The 17,732-nt window shown below is 38.5% G+C and overlaps 1 protein-coding gene across 1 annotated transcript in view; it reads left to right on the plus strand.

The window, feature by feature from the left end:
* The window catches only part of ZRANB3 (zinc finger RANBP2-type containing 3), a 302,057-nt gene that overhangs the window by 8,538 nt on the left and 275,787 nt on the right, over positions 1-17,732 (plus strand). The window lies entirely within an intron of this gene.

Genomic DNA, 17,732 nt, shown 5'->3' on the forward strand with positions numbered 1-17,732 from the left:
AAACTGAGCAGGAATGACTGTTGAAGGAGGATAGAAACCATGGGGATGTGGTGTTGTAGAATCTAAGTGAAAAACGTGATTTAATGAGGAAGGAATGATTTACTGATAGGTCGAGTAAAATGAAGACTAAGAATTCCTACCTGCTCTTTGCCTTTTATTTCCAAATCAGGGCCTTTGTATATGCTTCTCATCTGGTTATTGTGTACTCTTGATGTCTCAGCTTTGATGTATATATCTCTTAGGAAGCCTTCCAAACCTCCAAATTTCCTTAACACCTAGTACTTTCCCTATAGTATTTCTTCAAAACTGCGTCTTTTTTTTTTTTTTTTACAATGTTTCCAGAGCCTAGTGCAGTGTCTGCTCCATGTTAACACCCAAATATATTTTTGTTGAATGCATGAAAGAATGAAATTCAGGAATAAAGTTCATTAGATAATTACTTATTTTTTAAGTGAAATTCTTTTCAGGGCAAATGTTTTGTCTGTTTAAAATAGACATTTTCACTGTGATTTAGCTCTGAAGCAGAGGGGGTGCATAAAAGGAGGCAAAGACCCAGATACGTGTTTTACCTGTCACTGTCTACATGGTCTTGGAGTGTTATCTTTGTGGACCTCATTCTTCCACACTTTGAAATCCATTGCTATGTGTTAAGCCAGACTGTTTTCCCATTTTTTTAAATTAAATTTTATTTTGAGATCATTGTAAATTCACATACTGTTGTGAGAGATAATGCAAAGAGATCATGCATATGCTTTGCCCAGTTTTCCTTAATGGTAACATGTTAAAAAAACTGTAGTACAATGTCACAACCAGGATATTGACATAATCAAGATAGAGAACAGTCGCATCCCACAGGGATATCTCATGTTGCCTTTTTATAGCAACCATCACTTCTATTCCTCTCCACCTTCACCCCGGCAACTACTAATTTCTTCTCTACTTCTTTAATTTTATCAGTACAGGAATGTGATATAAATGAAATCAAACAATATGTAAACTTTCAAGATTGGCTTTTTTCCCACTCAGCATAATTCCCTGGAGATTGATCCAGATTGTTGTGTGTATCAGTTGTGCCTCTTTATTGCTGAGTAGTGCTCCATGATATGGATGTACGAGAGTTTGTTTTGACCATTCACCCATGAGTATAACTGAGTTCTTTCTAGTGTTTAGCTGTTAAGAATAAAACTGCTGTAAACATTCATGAATAGTTGTTTTTTTTGTGTATGTCTGTTTTGATTTTTGTTTGTTTCTTTTTGTGGACATAAGTTTTGATTTCTTTAGGATAAATGCCCTGGAGTACCATTGCTGAGTCAGATGGTAGTTGCGTGTTTATTTAAGAAATTGTGAAACAATTTTTCCCAGTGATTGTATACCCCATCTTCCTAGAAGCATACATCCAGACAGGATTTGTTTTTTGTTTGTTTTAAAGATTTTGTTTATTTGAGAGAGAGAGAAAGAGAAAGAGAATGAACAGGGGAGGGGCGAGAGACAAGTGGACTCCCTGCTGAGCGGGGAGATGGGCTCTGAGCTCAATCCCAGGACCCTGAGATCATGACCTGAGCTGAAGGTAGACGATTAGCCTGCTGAGCCATCCAGGTGCCCTTGTTTGTTTGATTTTTGCTTGTGTTTAAATTCTTTGAATGAAGATTTACTTCTTTTTAGGTTTTGTAGCCATATAAGCTTACATTTGAATCCTGGCTTTCTCACCCACTATGTCATAGTTTCCTCATTCGTGAAGAAAAATCAGTACTTGTTTCATAGAGTTCTTAGGAGGATTAAATGAGACAGTATATGTTCAAGTTCTTGGCACAAAGAAGACACTATTATATGATAGGAACTTCAAAAATACCGGTTCTTTCCCCGCCTTCAGAACTAATACCCGGGCCTGTTTTTGCTGATGTTCATGTTGTTTCAGTGACATGTCATGTCATCTCAAGAGTTTGTTTATATTATAATCAGTTCCAATCTGTTAACAGGGTTATCACTTACTTGTTTTATGTCTTGTTTAGTTTTACTAAAAATCTCTTACAATTTTTCTGTTTACAGTTCTTTCACTTCTTTTTATTAGGTTTATTTCTAAAATTTGAATTTTTGGATGCTCTTGAAAATGATTTTAGTTTAAAATTTTATTTTCAGCTTTTTGCCTATATAGAGGAAGACAATTGACTCTTTATATTGATTATGTATTCATTAGTCTTACTAAATTTGCTTATAAACCTACTAGTTATATATAAATTATTTTATTCTGTGTACATAATTCTGATATGTCATTTGTTGTATTTTAATTTTTTTATTTTATATTTTTAATTGAAGTATAGTTGACACATAATGTTACATTGGTTTCGTGCATACAATATAATGATTTGACAAGTCTATACATTATACTGTGTTCACCACAAGTGTAGCTGCCACCTGTCATCATGCAACTTTAATTATAAGACCATTGACTCTATTCCTTATGCTGTACCTTTTATCCTTGTGACTTATTTGTTCCATAACTAGAAACTTGTATCTCCCACTCTCCTTCACCCATTTTGCTCATGCCTCCCTCCCACCTCCCCCACTACATCCATTGGTGTGTTCTATTTATGGGTCCGTTTCTGCTCTTTTTTTGCTTGTTTATTCATTTGTTTTGCTTTTTAGATTCCACATATAAGTGAAGTCATATAGTATTTGTCTTTCTTTGTCTGACTTATTTCACTTAATGTAATATTCTTTTGGTCTGTCCATGTTGTTGCAAATGGCAAGGTCTCATTCTTTTTTATGGCTGAGTAATAGTCCGTTGTAGATATACCCCAGCTTGTTTATTCATTTATCTATTGGGGGACACTTGGGTTTCTTCCATATCTTGGCTATTGTAAGTAATGATGCAGTAAACGGGTGCATATATCTTTTTGAGTTAGTGTTTTTGTTTTCTCTGGGTAAATACCCACTAGAGGAATTACTGGATCATACAGTAACTCTATTTTTAATTTTTTGAGGAATCTCCATAACTGTTTCTCACAGTGGCTGCAGCAATTGCAATAGCGTGTGAGGGTTTCTTTTTCTCTACATCCTCACCAACATTTGTTATTCTTATCTTTTTGATTCTAGGTATTCTGACAAGGTTAAGGTGATAACTCATTGTAGTTTTGATTTGCATTTCCCTGATGATTAGTGATGTTGAGCATCTTTCCGTGTGTCTGTTAGCCATCTGTATGTCTTTGGAAAAATGTCCATTCAGGTTCTCTGCCCATTTTTAATCAGATTTATTTGTTTTTTCAGTGTTGAGTTGTATTAGTTCTTTATATATTTTGGATATTAATGCCTTACCAGATATCATTTACAGATATCTTTTCCCCTTCACTAGGTTGCCTTTTCCTTTTGTGGATGGTTTCCTTCATTTTTATTTTGTTGTAGTCCCAATAGTTTATTTTTGCTTCTGTTTCCCTTGCCTGAGGAGACCTATTTAGAAAAATGTTGCAAAGGCAAAGTCAAAGGAATTACTGACTATGTTTTCTTCTAGGAGTTTTATGGTTTCATGTCTCACGTTTAGGTCTTTAATCCATTTTGAGTTTGTTTTTGTGTATGATGTGAAAAAGGGGTCCAGTTTCATTCTTTTGCATGTAGCTGTCTAGTATTCCCAGCACCATTTATTGAAGAGACTCTCTTTTCTTTATTATATATTTCTGCCTCCTTTGTCATAGATTAGTTGACCATGTAAGCATGGGTTTATTTCTGGACTCTATTCTGTTCCGATGATCTATGTGTCTGTTTTTGTGCCAGTACCATACTGTTTTGATTACGATAGCTTTGTAGTGTACCTTGAAATCTGGGACTGTAATACCTCCAGCTTTTCTTTCTCAAGATTGCTTTGGCTGTTCAGGGTCTTTTGTGGTTCCATACAAGTTTTAGGGATATTTGTTGTAATTCTGTGAAAAATGCCATTGGTATTTTGATAGGGATTGCATTGAATCTGTAGATTGCTTGGGGTAGTTTAACAATATTCTTCCAGTGCATGAGCATGGAATATCTTTCTATTTGTTTGTGTCATCTTTAATTTCTTCATTAATATTTTATAGTTTTCAGAGTAAGTCCTTCCCTTTTTGGTTAAGTTTATTTGTAGGTATTTTATTCTTTTTACTGGGATTGTAAATGGATTTGTTTTTTAATTTTTCTGCTACTTTGTTATTGTATAGAAATGCAACTGATGTATGTGTATTAATTTTGTATCCTTCAACTTTACTAAATTCATGTATTACTTTTAATAGTTTTATGTGGAGTCTTTAGAGTTTTCTTTTTTTTTCATTGAATATTTCATTTATTTATTTAGAGCACTTGAGCAGGGGGAGGGACAGAGGAAGAGGGAGAAGGATAGCAGACTCCCTGCTGAGCACAGAGCCTAATGCAGGGCTTGATCCCAGGACCTGAGATCATGACCTGACCTGAAGTCAGACACTTAACTACTAAGCCACCCAGGTGCCCCTGAGGTATTTAGGGTTTTCTATGTGTAGCATCAGGTCATCTGCGAATAGTGACAGGTTAATGTCTTCCTTAGTAATTTGGATACCTTTTATTTCTTTTTCTTTTCTGATTGCTGTGGCTAGAATTTCCAATATTATGTTGAATAAAAGTAGCAAGAGTGGACATGCTTCTCCTGTTCCTGATCTTAGAGGAAAAGCTCTTTGTTTTTCACTATTGAGTATGATGTTAGCTATGGATTTTTCATTTATGGCCTTTATTATATTTAAGTATGTTCTCTATAAACCTAATTTGAGAGTTTTTATCATGAACAGATGTTGAATTTTGTCAAATGCTTTTTCTGCACCCATTGAGATGGTCAAATGATTTTATCCTTAATTTTGTTGATTGTGACATATCACGTTGATTGATTTGCTAATATTGAACCGTTATTATGTCCCTGGAATAAACCCACTTGATTGTGGTGACTCATCCTTTTAGTGTATTGTTGAATGTGGCTTGCTGATATTTTGTTGGAGATTTTTGCACCTGTGTCAGGGATCTAGTAGTTTTCTTTTTTTAGTAGTGTCTTTGGTATCGGGGTAATGCTGGCCTCATAGAATATATTTGGAAGGTTTTGTGTTTTTTTCCTATTTTATTTTTTGGACTAGTTTGAGGAGAATATGTATTCATTCTCTAAATATTTGATAAAATTTGCCTGTGAAGCCATCTGGTGCTGGACTTTTGTTTGTTGGGAGCTTTTTGATTACCAGTTTTATTTTCTTACTAGAAATTAGTCTGTTTAGATTTTCTATGTCTTCTTGATTCAGTTTTGGGAGATTGTTTATCTAGGAATTTACCTTTTGCTTCTAGGTTATCTACCTTGTTGGCATATAATTTTTTATAGTGTTGTCTTACAATTCTTTGTATTTCTGTGGTGTTGAATGTCACTTCTTTTTCATTTCTGATTTTATTTTTCTCCTGTTTGATTTTGTTTTGTGATAAGTCTGGCTAAAGGTTTTTCAATTTTGTTTGTTTTCTAAGAACCACATCTTAGTTTCATTGATCTTTTCTATTTTGTTTTTGTTTTGATTTTAGTCTCTGTTTCATTTATTTCTATTTTGATATTTATTAATTCCTTTCTCCTGCTAACTGTGGGCTTTCTTAGTTCTTCTTGCTCTAGTTCCTTTAGTTGTAAAGGTTAGATTGTTTCTTTGAGATTTATGTCGTTTCTTGAGGGAGGCTGAATCACTAAAAATTTCCCTCTTAGAGGTGTTTTTGCTCTGTCCCAAAGATTTTGGGCCATTGTGTTTTCATTTTCATTTGTCTCTATGAATTTTTCAATTTTCTCTTTGGTTTCTTTGGTGACCTATTGGCATGTCTTAGCTTCCACCTATTTGTGTTTTTTCCAGTTTTTTCTTGTGATTAATTTCTAGTTTCAAACTGTTTTGGTCAGAAAAGATGCATGATATGATTTCAGTCTTCTTAAATTTATTGAGACTTGTTTTATGGCCTAAGATGTGGTCTATAATAGAGAATGTTCCCTGTGCACTTGAAAAGAATGTATATTTTGCTCTTTGGGTATTGGATGTACTGTATATATCTGTTAAGTCCTTCTGGTCTAATGTGTCATTCAAAGGTGGTGTTTCCTTATTGGTTTTCTGCTTGGGTGAACCATCCATTGATGGAACTGAGGTGTGAAAGTATCCTATTGTATAATTGTCAATTTCTTCCTTTATCCATATTAACTTTTGCATTACGTGTTTTTCTGCTCCATCATTGGGTGCATAGATATTTACAATTGTTATATCCCCTTTTGAATTGTCCCCTTTATCATTATGTAGTGTCCTTTCTTGTCTCTTGTTATACTCTTAGTTTTAAAGTCTGTTTTGTTTGATATAATTATTGCTACCCTGGCTTTTTTCTCACTTTTTTGCATGGAATATCTTTTTACTTCCTTTAACTTTCATTCTCTATGTGTTTTTAGGTCTGAAGGGAGTCTCTTGTAGGCAGTGTGTAAATGGGTCTCTCTCTCTCTCTCTCTTTTTTTAATTTTCTGTCCCCTTTGTCTTTTGATTATATAATTTAGTCTATTTACATTTAAAGTAGTTATTGATAGTTATGTGTCTATTGCTATTTTGTTAATTATTTCTAGTTGCTTTTGTACGTCTTCTCTGTCCTTTTTTCTTCTCTTGCTCTCTTTCCTAGTGATTGATTACTTTCTGTAGTGTTATACTTGTCTTTCTTTCTCTTTATTTTTTGTTTATTTATTATAGCTGTTGTGTTTGTTGTTACCACGAGATTCACATATAGTATTCTAATTATATAGCAGTCTTTGTTAAGTTGATGGTTACTTAAGCTTGAATACATTGGAAGTTCTAAAAGAACGTCTTTTTTACTTACCCCTTCCATGTTTTATTTATATGCTGTAATATTTTACTTTTTTTTGTTGTTGTTAGAGAGAGAGAGAGAGAGGGAGGGAGCATGCTTGCTCACAAGTGGTGGGAAAGGGCAGAGGGAGAGGGAAAGAGGGAATCTTAAGTGCGCTCCAAGCCAGTGTGGAGCCTTTTGTAGGGCTCGATGTCACAACCCTGACATCATGACCTGAGCCAAATCAAGAGTTGGGTGCTTAACAGACTGAGCCACCCAAGTGCCCCTTATTTTTCATTATTTTATTTATAATTATCTTCTACTTATGAACTTTTTTTTCCACTTAAAGAATTCACTGTAAGATTTCTTGTAAGGATGCTTTAGTGGTGATGTACTCCTAACTTTTATTTATCTGGGAATTCTATCTCTCCTTCAGTTCTGAATGATAATCCTTCTGGATAGACTATTTTCGATTGTAGATTTTTTCCTTTCAGCACTCTGATATATCATTCCACTCACTTCTGGTCTGCTGAGAAATCAGCTGGCAGCCTTATGGTGTTTCCCCTGTATGTAACTTACTTCTTGCTGATTTTAAAATTCTCTTTTTCTCTCTTAAACCTTTGACATTTTAATTATTATATGTCATAGAGTACACCTTCTTGGGCTTTTTTGGAACTCTATGCTTACTGAACCTACATGTCTTTTCCTTCCTAGGTTAGGTTTACATCTAAAGAGAAGTTTACATCTATTATTTTTTCCAATAAGTTCTTTGCCTTTTTCTTTCTTCTTCTGGGACCCCTACAATGTGATTGTTCATTTGGTCTTATCTAAGAGGACCTTTACCCTATCCTCATTTATTAAAATTATCATGTTTTGTTTTTGTTTTTTGCTGTTCATCTCAGTATTTCCAGTACCCTGTCTTCTAGATCAGTGATCTGTTCTTCTGCATCCTCTAATATATTGTTGATTCTCTCTAGTGTAATTTTTATTTCACTTATTGTATTCTTCAACTCTGATTGGTTATTTTTTTTATATCTTCTCTTTGTCAAAATTCTCATTAAGTTTTTCCACTCTTCTCTTCCACGTGGTAAGCGTTTTTATGATCATTGCTTTAAACTTTTATCAAGCATATTCCTAATCTCTGTTTCATTTAGTTCTTTTTCTGAGGTTCTGTTTTGTTTCAGTGGAGCATATCCTCTGTCTCCTCATTTTGCTTGACTTTCTGAGTTTGTTTCTATGAATTGGGTGGAACAGCTGATTCTCCTAAATTTGAAGGAATCGTTTTATATGTGGTTGTCTCCAGTGAGGACTGTGTGTACGTGGTGACTTTGGCTGGTTGGCTGAAGCTCTGTCTAGGGTGGGCTGGGGTTCCTGGGATACTCTGTACTGGTATGATGGCCTGAGCTGAAGTGGGCATATATTGGGGTGGTCTCAGGGCTCTTTGTGCAGGGGGCTCCCTGGCAAAACAGCAAAAGTTGAAATGCATGCTATCCAGAGCGTCTTGTGACTCTGTGCAGAGGGTGCCTTGGTAGGACAGCTAAAGCTGAAATGGGTGTGGGTCAGTGCAGTCCCTGGGTTCTCTGCACAAAGGGCACTCTGGCAGGGTAGCTAAAGTTGAAGTGGGTGGAAACCAGGGTGTCCCAGAGCTTGCTGCATAGAGGGTGCCCTGGTGGGCTAGCTGGAGCTGAGGCAGGGTGCAGGCCAGGGTGTCCCTTGTGCTATATGCAGGGGCACCAGATAGCTATAGCTGAAGTGTACATGGGGTGGGGCATTTTCCAGGGCTCTCCATGTAGATGGTGCCCTGGGAGGACAGTTGAAGCTGAAGTGGAGGCAAGTCAGGATGTCCTGGGATGCGTAGCACTGGGGATTCACTGGTGGGGTGACTGGAGCTGAGACTGGTAGAGGCTAGAATGTTCTGGTATGCTCATGTAGGGGGTGCCCTGGCAAGGTGGCTGGAAACTTGGTGGGGTGGGGACAGTGGTGTCTTGTGGCATTCCATATAGGGGGTACTCTTGGCAGGTAGGTAAAACTGATGTGGGCATGAGCTGTAGATTCCTGGGATGCTTTGTGGAGGGAGTGCCTTGGATGGGTGGCGTGAACCAGAAGAAGGTGCTGGAGCACTCTGTACCAGAGCTGCCTTAGCAAGCTGTCTGGAGCCAAAGTGGTGTGGGCCTGGAGTCTTTGGGGGTGCCTTGGTTCCGTATCACCTCAGCAGTATGGCTGGAGTTGTAAGCAGGTTCTTTTTTTTTTTTTTTTTTTTTTTTTTTTTTTTTTTTTTTTTTTTTTTTGGACAGGGAGACCGAGAGAGGGAACACAAGCAGGTGAGTGGGAGAGGAAGAAGCAGGCTTCCAGCGGAGGAGCCCGATGTGGGACTCGATCCCGGAAGGCCGGGATCACGCCCTGAGCTGAAGGCAGACGCTTTAACGACTGCGCTACCCAGGCGCCCCTGTAAGCAGGTTCTGATCAGGAGTGTCCTAGTGTGTGCTGTTCTGAGGCTGTTTTCATGGATGGCTGGGCCTGGTGTGGGCCAGGGGCCCATGGCTCACTGAAGGAATAAGCTGTGGGGGGCACCCAGACCCTGCTCCTGTTTGCACTATCAAAGTGGATACAGAATGTAAACTGTGATGCTCTCTAGCTCCTCCAACCTGGAGAGAGTACCAGCAGCTCCCTTGCTGTTTGATGGAGTTCTGTGCCTGGATATTTTACAAACTAGCTACTCTTTCAAATCCTGACATTTTCTTCTGTGTCCAGGGCATCTGGGGCTGGTGTGGGCCAGATACCCAGCTGTCACCAATGTGGTAGGCTGGCTGTTAACACCTGGACCCTGCTGCCATCTGTACTCTCAAGGTGGAGGATGTGCGTAAATGTGGGTTTTGCCAGCCTCTCATGCTTGGAGAGAGTTCCAGCATCTCCTCCACCATTCTGCAGGGTTCTAGGGCTGGTTCCTTTATATTGTAGCTGCCCTTTTAAACTGTGACTTTTTTTTTTTTTCTCTGCCCCAGGGTAGAAGAATCTGCTCTGTGTCTCTCAGTATTATCCCTTCACACTGGAGATTGCAACATCATAGGTGGGGTTTCCTTTGTTCCCTTGTCTTCATCTCTCTGGCCTTTCTCTATGTGGTCTATCTTTTGTTGTATAGAAGTTGTTCAGTCAGCCCTCAGTTCTTCAGGAGGAATTGTTCTGTAGTAAATAGGTGTGGAATTGGTGTGTCCCTGGAGGAGGTGATTTCAGGATCTTCCTATGTTGCTGCCTTACACTGGAACCAAATTTTAATTTTTTTTTCTCATTTCTTTGTCCTTTTCCTTTTGTCTTACTCAACTGAGATGATTCCACTATTAAATAAAATTGGTAATAATAGGCATATTTGTGTCATTTATGATCCTTGCAGGGAAAGCTTTCGACATTTTACCTTAAGTATAATGTTTGCTGAAGGTTTTTGGTAAAAACGTACCATATGAAGGAAGTTCACTCCTGTTTTTGCTATGTTAGGTAACTTTTGTTCTAAATGAATTTCGAATTTTATCAAATGCTTTTCTCACCACTGTTGAGAAGAGTGTACAACTTCGTTATTTTGTTATTTTTGAAAATTACATTGAGCTTTTTTCACAGTGCATTTTTTAACAGCTTAATTGAGATGTAATGTGTATACTGTAAAATTCACTTATTTTGCAATTCTGTAAGGTTTGATATATTCATAGAATTTTGGAACCATCATCACAATCTAATTTTAGAACATTTTCATCTCTTTAAAAAGAAACCCAGTACTCATTAGCAGTTGCTCTCTGTTCTCTGCCACCCTACTCTTCCCACCCCCTATTCCAACTCTAGCCCTAGGCAGCTACTCATTTACTTTATGTCTGTATGAATTTACCTAGTCTGGACCTTTCATATAAGTGGAATTATGCAATATGTGGTTCACTGTGGCTGGCTTCTGTCACTTAGTGTAGTATTTTCAGTGTTCATCCATGTTATAGCATGTATCAGTATTTCAGTGCTTTTTATTGTCAAATAATACTCCATTGTATGGATATACTGTATTTTCTTTACCAGTTTTCTTTACCATGTCATCAGTTGATGGACATTTTGTTTGTTTCGCATTTTAACTTTTATGAGTAATACTGCTATGAAAATTTGTATGCAAGCTTTTGCGTGTATCTGTGTTTTTGTTTCTTTTGGGTGTATACCTAGAGGTAGAATTTCCAGGTTTTATGGTAATGATGTTTAACATTTTGATGAACTGCCAGACAGTTTTCCACAGTGCTACACTTTTATACATTTCCACAAGCAGTGTTTGAGGGTTCTAATTTTTCTACACTTGTGGCAACACTTGTTACTATCTATCATTTTTCTTTCAGCCATCCTAATGAGGGTGGAGTGTCTTATTTTGGTTTTGATTTGCAGTTTCCCTACTACTAATGGTGTTGAACATCTTTCTGTGTGCTTATTGGCCATGTGTATACACCTTCTTGGAGAAATGTGTATTCAGATCTTTTGCCCATTTTTAAATTGGATTGTCTTTTTATTATTTGGTTGGAATTCTTCCTTATATGTTTTTGTCAGACATAATTTACAAATATTGTCTCCGCTTCTTTGATTTGTCTTATTTTTCTTTGTTTTTTTTTATTTTTTTAATGATTTTTTATTATGTTAGTCACCATACAGTACATCCCCGGTTTCTGATGTAAGGCTCGATGATTCATTAGTTGTGTATAACACCCAGTGCACCATGCAATACGTGCCCTCCTTACTACCCATCACTGGCCTATCCCATTCCCCCACCCCCCTCCCCTCTGAGGCCCTCAGTTTGTTTCTCGTAGTCCATAGTCTCTCATGTTTCATTCCCCCTTCTGATTACCCTCCCTTTCTTTATCCCTTTCTTCCCCTACTGATCATCCTAGTTCTTATGTTCCATAGATGAGAGAAATCATATGATAGTTGTCTTTCTCTGCTTGACTTATTTCACTTAGCATTATCTCCTCCAGTGCCGTCCATGTTGTAGCAAATGTTGAGAACTCGTTCTTTCTGATAGCTGAGTAATATTCCATTGTATATATATGGACCACAACTTCTTAATCCAGTCATCTGTTGAAGGGCATCTCGGCTCCTTCCACAATTTAGCTATTGTGGACATTGCTGCTATGAACATTGGGGTGCATATGGCCCTTCTCTTCACTACGTCTGTATCTTTGGGGTAAATACCCAGTAGTGCAATGGCTGGATCATAGGGTAGCTCAATTTTTAACTTTTTAAGGGACCTCCACACTGTTTTCCAGAGTGGCTGTACCAACTTGCATTCCCACCAACAATGTAGGAGGGATCCCCTTTCTCCACATCCTCTCCAACAATTGTTGTTTCTTGCCTTGTCTATTTTTGCCATTCTAACTGGCGTAAGGTGGTATCTCAGTGTGGTTTTGATTTGAATTTCCTTGATGGCTAATGATTTTGAACATTTTTTCATGTGTCTGTTAGCCATTTGTATGTCTTCATTGGAAAAGTGTCTGTTCATATCTTCTGCCCATTTTTTGATTTGTTTATTTGTTTCTCGTGTATTGAGTTTGAGAAGTTCTTTGTAGATCTTGGATACCAGTCCTTTATCTGTAGTGTCATTTGCAAATATATTCTCCCATTCCGTGGGCTGCCTCTTAGTTTTTCTGACTGTTTCCTTGGCTGTGCAGAAACTTTTAATCTTGATGAAGTCCCATAAATTCATTTTATCTTTTGTTTCTCTTGCCTTTGGGGATGTGTCATGAAAAAGGTTGCTTTGGCCGATGTCGTAGAGGTTGCTGCCTATGTTCTCCTCTAGAATTTTGATGGATTCCTGTCTCACATCGAGGTCTTTCATCCATTTGGAGTTTATTTTTGTGTATGGTGTGAGAGAGTGGTCAAGTTTCATTCTTTTGCATGTAGCTGTCCAATTTTCCCAGCACCATTTATTGAAGAGACTGTCTTTTTCCCACCGGATGTTTTTTCCTGCTTTATCAAATATTAGTTGCCCAAAGAGCCGAGGGTCCATTTCTGGGCTCTCTATTCTGTTCCATTGGTCTATGTGTCTGTTTTTGTGCCAGTACCATGCTGTCTTTGTGATCACAGCTTTGTAGTACAGCTCGAAATCCGGCATTGTGATGCCCCCAGCTTTGTTTTTCCTTTTCAACAGTTCCTTGGAGATTCGGGGCCTTTTCTGTTTCCATACAAATTTAAGGACTATTTGTTCCAGTTCTTTGAAAAATGTCCTCGGTATTTTGATCGGGATAGCATTGAAAGTGTAGATTGCTCTGGGTAGCATGGACATTTTAACTATGTTAATTCTTCCAATCCATGAGCATGGAATATCTTTCCATCTTTTTATGTCTTCCTCAATGTCTTTCAAGAGTGATTTATAGTTTCTAGAATATAGGTCCTTTACGTCTCTGGTTAAGTTAATTCCAAGGTAACGTATGGTTTTTGGTGCTATTGTAAATGGGATGGATTCCCTAATTTCTCTTTCTTCGGTCTCGTTATTCGTGTATAGAAATGCAACTGATTTCTGAGCATTGATTTTGTATCCCGCCACGTTACTGAATTGCTCTATAACTTCTAATAGTTTGGGAGTGGCTTCTTTTGGGTTTTCCATATAGAGTATCATGTCATCTGCAAAGAGAGACATTTTGACTTCTTCTTTGCCAATTTGAATACCTTTGATCCCTTTTTGTCGTCTGATTGCTGTTGCAAGGACTTCTAGTACTATGTTGAATAATAGTGGCGAGAGTGGGCATCCTTGTCGAGTTCCTGATCTTAAGGGAAAGGCTTCCAGCTTTTCCCCATTGAGAATAATATTTGCAGTAGGCTTTTCATAGATGGCTTTTATGAGATTGAGAAATGTACCTTCTATTCCTACACTCTGAAGGGTTTTAATCAGGAAAGGATGCTGTATTTTGTCAAATGCTTTTTCGGCATCGATTGAGAGGATCATATGGTTCCTGAGTCTTTTCTTGTTGATATGATGTATCACGCTGATTGATTTGCGAATATTGAACCACGCTTGCATCCCAGGTATGAATCCCACTTGATCGTGATGGATAATCCTTTTAATGTACTGTTGGATTCTATTAGCAAGTATCTTGTTGAGGATTTTGGCGTCCATATTCATTAGGGAAATCGGTCTGTAATTCTCCTTTTTGAGGGGGTCTTTGCCTGGTTTGGGGATCAAGGTAATATTGGCCTCATAGAATGAGTTTGGTAGCTTTCCTTCTGTTTCTATTTTTTGAAATAGCTTTAGGAGAATAGGTATTATTTCTTCTTTGAATGTTTGGTAGAATTCCCCAGGAAAACCGTCCGGGCCTGGAGTTTTGTTATTTGGAAGGTTGTTTATCACTGACTCAATTTCTTCATAATTAATTGGCCTGTTTAAGGAATCAATTTCTTCCGGTTTCAATCTTGGTAGTTTATAGGTTTCCAGGAAGGATTCCATCTCTTCCAGATTGCTTAGTTTATTGGCATATAGCTGTTGATAAAAATTTCTAATAATCCTTCCAATTTCAATGGTGTTCGTCGTGACCTCTCCTTTTTCATTCATAATTTTAATAATCTGGGTCCTTTCTCTTTTCTTTTGGATAAGTCTTGCCAGTGGTCTGTCAATTTTATTGATTCTCTCAAAGAACCAGCTTCTAGTCCTGTTGATCTGCTCTACTGTACTTCTGGTTTCTGCTTGATTGATTTCAGCTCTAATTTTGGTCAACTGCTTCCTCGTGCGTGGATTAGGCCTGTCCCTCTGTTGCTGTTCCAGCTTCTTGAGGTGAGAATATAAAAACTGCATTTTAGATTTTTCTATTCTTTTGAGTGAGGCTTGGATGGCTATGTATTTCCCCCTTAGGACTGCCTTTGCAGTATCCCATAGGTTTTGGACTGTTGTATTTTCATTCTCATTGGTCTCCATAAATTGTTTAATTTGATTTTTGATTTCCTGGTTTATCGAGTCATTCCTGAGCAGGATGGTTCTTAGTCTCCAAGTGTTTGAGTTTCTTCCAAATTTTTCCTTGTGGTTGAGTTCCAATTTCAGAGCGTTGTGGTCTGAGAATATGCAGGGGATAATTTCAATCTTTTGGTATCGGTTGAGACCTGTTTTGTGTCCCAGAACATGGTCTATTCTTGAGAATGTTCCATGGGCATTAGAATAGAATGAGTATTCTTTGGTTCTGGGGTGTAGTGTTCTATATATATCTATGAGGTCCAACTCGTCGAGTATGGCATTCAAAGCCTTTGATTCTTTGCTTAGTTTTTGCCAGGGTGTTCTGTCTATTTCTGAGAGTGGAGTGTTGAGGTCCCCTACTATTAATGTATTTTTATTTATATGTCTCTTTATTCTGGTTAAGAGTTGGCTTGTGTATCTTGCTGCTCCCCTGTTGGGGGCATATATATTTATAATTGTCATATCCACTTGTTGAATACTTCCCTTAAGAATAATATAGTGCCCTTCTGCATCTCTAACTATAGTCTGTAGTTTAAAATCCAATTTATCTGATATGAGAATTGCTACCCCAGCTTTCTTTTGAGGTCCATTTGCGTGAAAGATGGTACTCCATCCCCTTACTCTCAGTCTGAATGCATCTTTGGGTTCGAAATGAGTCTCTTGTAGACAGCAAATGGATGGGTCATTTCTTTTTATCCAATCTGCAACCCTGTGGCGTTTTATGGGATGGTTCAAACCATTTACATTAAGACTGATTACTGAGAGATATGATTTTAATGTTGCCATGTTGCCAGTAAAGTCTTTGTTTGTATTGGCTGTGACTTTCTGTTCTGTATCACTCTTGGGGACTTTTTACTTTTATAGAACCCCCCGTAATATCTCCTGTAGGGCTGGTTTCGTGGTTACAAAATTGGTTAGTGACTGGCGATTCTGAAATGTCTTTATTTCTCCATCAATTCTGAATGACAGCCTTGCTGGATAAAGGATCCTTGGCTGCATGTTTTTCTCTGAAAGAGCTTTAAATATGCTCCCCCAACCCTTTCTCTCATTCCAGGTCTGTGTAGACAGGTCTGACATAATTCTGATGCTTTTGCCTTGGTACGTGAGAAATTTCTTTGCCCTGGCCGCTTTCAATACTGTATCCTTGCATCTAATATTTGCGAATTGCACTATGACGTGACGTGGCGTAGGTTTGTCGTGGTTGAGCTTGGGAGGGGTCCTCTCTGCCTCTTGGACACGAATGTTTGTTTCCCTTGCTAGATTAGGGAAGTTTTCAGCTACAATTTGTTCAAATATCTCTTCTAGACCTCTGTTTTTCTCCACCCCCTCGGGGATGCCGATGATTCTAACATTGGATCGTTTCACTGAGTCAGTAATCTCCTGTAATCTACATTCGTGGGCGTGGATTTTTTTTAAGACCATCTTGTATTTTCATTTTTTCCTCTATTAACCCATCCTCCAATTCACTAACCTGTTCCTCTGCTTCTGCGACCCTGGCCGTCAGAGCCTCTAGTTTTGCCTGCATTTGGCTCATAGAATTTTTAATTTCTGTCAGATTCGCTCTCATTTCTGTCCTTAGGGATTCTATATTCTCAGTAACCTTTTCGTTAATAGTTTTTTCAATTCTACTCATCATTTTGACCATCGTTACTCTGAATTCCATTTCTGATAATTTGGTTACATCCATATCCATTATTTCTGTGGCAGAGGCCACAGACTCACTGTCTTTTCTTTGCTGGGGGGGGCTTCTCCTTCTTGTCATTCTGATGAGGAGAGGTTGCGGGGTTGTCCAGAGCCCAAATTATTGACTGGGTCCCAGGCCGTGCCCCTTGTTTTATAGGGATCTTAGGGATGTGGGCTTCTTCTTTAAAGATTTTATTTATTTATTTATGTGGCAGCCAACCAGCGAGAGAGGGAACAGAAGCAGGGGAGTGGGAGAGGAAGAAGCAGGCTCCCAGCGGAGGAGCCCGATGAGGGACTCCTTTCCGGAACGCCGGGATCACGCCCTAAGCCGAAGACAGGCGCTCAATGACTGCGCCACCCAGGCGCCCGGGTTGTGGGCTTCTTGATTTTTCAGCCTGCCTTCTGTGTTCTGGGGGAGGGGCCTGCCGCGCCGCTACTCAGGCAACCCTGTTTGGGTAGAGTCTCCGTGTGCGCCCCACACCCGGCGTCCCAGCCCTCACTTCCAGGGCAGGCGTGTCTCTGTCCTTTGTGTTTCTAATGCCGCCAGCCGCCAGCTGCCCCGCGCGCGCTCCCAGAACCTCCCGGTCTCAGTCTGGATCCAGTGAGCGCACCGGGATTCCGGTGTTCCGCGCTATAGCTGATACTTCTAACATTGGCAGGTTTGCTAAGTAGAAGTTGCTGGTTTACTTGTAGGGTTAATTTCCTCCTGTTGAACACATTCATTGTGCCACCTGAACTATGGCAACAGGCATAAGAACGTGAAGCTGCAGGCATGCGACAGAACGCCACCCCAGGCGACTTCTGTCTTATTTTTCTTGATGGTATTTGTAGCTATAACGTTTTTAATTTTGGTGAAGTCCAATTTATCTATTTTGTTTTTGGTCCTTTTAGTTTTGGCGTTGTATCTAAGAAACCATTGCATAACCCAAGCTCATGAAGATTTACTCATTTGCTTTTTTTATAGAGTTTTTCCATTTTGTCTACATTTTAGTCTTTGATCCATTTTGAGTTAATTTTTATGTATGGTGTGAGTTAGGGGTCCAGGTTCATTCTTTTATATCTGGATATCTAGTTGTTCTAGTGCTATTTCTTACAAAGACTGTTCTTTTCCTGTTGAATTATTTTGGTACCCCTCTGAAAAATCAACTAACCATAAATTTAAGAGTATATTTCTGGACTCTAAAATCTATCCCTTTGATCTGTCTATCATCATGCTGGTACTACACTGTCTTAGGTAGCTTTGTGCTAAGTTTTACAACCAGGAAGTATTAACTCTCCAAGTTTGTTCATTTTC

This window comes from Ursus maritimus, unplaced genomic scaffold, assembly GCF_017311325.1.
Source record: "Ursus maritimus isolate PB19 unplaced genomic scaffold, ASM1731132v1 scaffold_1, whole genome shotgun sequence".
NCBI lineage: Eukaryota > Metazoa > Chordata > Mammalia > Carnivora > Ursidae > Ursus > Ursus maritimus.